The sequence below is a fragment of the Durio zibethinus genome, chromosome 5, assembly GCF_047325235.1.
Source record: "Durio zibethinus cultivar Kanyao isolate XHJ-2024 chromosome 5, ASM4732523v1, whole genome shotgun sequence".
Classification (NCBI taxonomy): domain Eukaryota; kingdom Viridiplantae; phylum Streptophyta; class Magnoliopsida; order Malvales; family Malvaceae; genus Durio; species Durio zibethinus.
In genome coordinates, this window is record NC_143166.1 from 28,007,223 (window position 1) to 28,009,844 (window position 2,622).

The window sequence follows — 2,622 nt, forward strand, 5'->3', positions numbered from 1 at the left end:
TGGTTTAAGAGAATGATGTTTGGGGTTGTGGCTCGACCTACCATAAGGCTGTTAGTGGTTTACAAAGTGAATAATGATTGTTTTTTTTTTTGCAAAATGTTTGTTGAAATTTTTATGACAAAGTGTTTTTGATTTAAAAAATTGATCTTCCTTCTTATGTTGAATTCAACTAGGTTTATAAAAGTTGATTACCTTCGTCCCCAAAATTAAGGTATAATTTTAGCTATCATTATAAAGGTATAAAGTAAAGTGGCTGTAAGGATAGAAGGTGCATGGTAGGGTTTGGCCTCGACAAGGCTAGAAGGGGAGTAGGCACCAAAAGATGGCTCACGAGCATGTGCGGGTAAAAGCTTAGGTGGCACTAAACTATATGTTTTTTTTAATTAATTAATTAATTTTATTTTTATTTATTATTATATTTTTTAAGATTAATTTTTAATTAAATATAAAAAGTTTTGGATAAAATTGTGATTAATCAGAATAAAATTAAATATTCACAAGAATCAATAAAGCTACGTAATTTTTTAATTAAATTAATTTTCATTATTAATAAACTAGTAATAATTTAATTTATTCCGCAAAAGCAACGATTGAAAAAGATAAAATATCTAAAATCGCATTTTATAAAATGTTCACATTGGGGCCATAACTCTTTTATTCTAGTCTTTGTTATTCCATGGAAACTTAAAAGCAAACATAATTAATTGTCTTCTCCAATAAAAAGAAAAAAATGGCAAACGGAACCTGCATAATCAAAGTCCTTGACCATAGCCATGTTTCTCCACCATCCGGCTCTGTGCCCAATACTTCCCTTCCCCTTACTTTCTTTGATATACCATGGCTTCTCTGCCGTCCCATGCAACGCCTGTTTTTCTACGAATTCCCTTACTCTACTCTCCAATTCTCACAGACCATTCTCCCCTCTCTCAAAACATCTCTCTCTCATACTCTCCAAACCTTTTACCCTTTCGCTGCCAAGCTCATATGCCCTTCCTCATCCCTCAAGCCCCATATCCTATATACAGATGGCGATTGCGTCCCTTTCACCCTTGCTGAGTCTTCCGCTGATTTTGATCGAACCATAGGCTATCATGCTCGTGATGTCAAAGATCTCCACCCTTTTGTGCCCCAGCTGCCGCCTGCACGTGTGCTTAACAAGACTCGTGTTGTGCCTCTTCTGGCCTTGCAAGTCACAGTGTTCCCAAACTCGGGAATATGTATCGGGGCGACCTTTTGCCATGTGGCAGCAGATGGGAGGTCATTCAATCATTTCATGAAAGCTTGGGCGTCCATTTTAAGGTCAGGTGGAAATTCAGCAGCCTGTCCGGAGAAGTCGGTGCCGTTCTTTGACAGGAATTTGATCAAGGAAAAGGACCCTTGTGGACTTGAATCAATGTTCTTGAATGAATGGTGGACTTGGGCTTCTGATTGGGAGGAGGACAAGTTACCGGCCCACGATATTCTTGCACACAAGGTTCGAGCCTCATTTGTAATGGATCGGGGTGTCATCGACAGACTAAAACGTTATGTCTTGAACCAATGCGTGAAGAAAAGTGAATCAGAGCAGCTACGCGCTTCAACATTCGTCGTAACATGTGCATTGGTGTGGACTTGTTTGATAAAAGCCCAAGAGCTTAGCGGTAGCGAAAATCTTGAAGATGACGAATTTCATTACTTTTGCTTCGTGGCAGACTGTCGAAATCGCCCTGAATTTGCAATACCAGAGACATACTTCGGTAACTGTCTAGCAATATGTTTTGTACGAATGAAAAGGAGTGAACTGCTGGGAGAGAATGGGGTGCTTGCGGCTACAATAGCTATTGGAAACAGAGTTGGGGAATTGGAAAATGGAGCATTGAGAGGAGCAGAGAAGTGGATTACCAATTGGAAGGAAATATCAGAAACTGGTCATCTTGTCACGGTCTCTGGCTCCCCTAGATTGCGTGTTTACGAGACAGATTTTGGGTGGGGAAAACCAAAGAAGACCGAAGTGGTTCAGATTGATGTTTCGGGATCTATATGCCTTGGGGAGTGTAGAGACGAGGAAGGAGGTATTGAGATCAGTTTGGCACTTCACAGAGATGAAATGGAGGTATTCAACGGCTTCTTTGAACAAGGTTTGAAGGCAATTTAATTGGTTTCCAGGCTCATTCCAATTTCCTGTTACTTGAAATTGACTTAAAACTGATAAATATAAACCAGAAATAATATTCAGCTGGAAATCTTGTTATCTCTTCATCCCATGTTTGCAGAACCAAAATTATGCTGAATAATTTATTTTAGTTATCTCTTTGATATTGCATATATTGAAACTGCCTGCATTATTCATCATAGAAGAACTTGTGACATTCCTTTACAAAAATGGATTGCATTTCAGGGACATTTAATAATGCGCCAAAGACTCAGTTCCTCGATCCCCATCCCCCAATAATTTCCCCATATGGTCAAAATTCAGAATAATCAGAATTTTCAATTCAAAGCATGTCCTGACACACGCCTTATGATATGATTTAGAGAGAAGTCATGAATCTCACATCGACTGTGTACTAAAATTGATTTTGAGATATAAGGGTTCATATCACCTTCAATTTGTAAGACGTCTTTTGTGGGACAAAATCGTAA

The 2,622-nt window shown here is 38.7% G+C and overlaps 1 pseudogene across 1 annotated transcript; it reads left to right on the forward strand.

The window, feature by feature from the left end:
- Nucleotides 1–597: 597 nt before the first annotated feature.
- On the forward strand, nucleotides 598–2,304 carry LOC111282995 (coumaroyl-CoA:anthocyanidin 3-O-glucoside-6''-O-coumaroyltransferase 1 pseudogene; annotated as a pseudogene). The gene has a single exon (XR_016342227.1). The product of XR_016342227.1 is annotated as a coumaroyl-CoA:anthocyanidin 3-O-glucoside-6''-O-coumaroyltransferase 1 pseudogene (transcript).
- The last annotated feature ends 318 nt before the right edge of the window (nucleotides 2,305–2,622 follow it).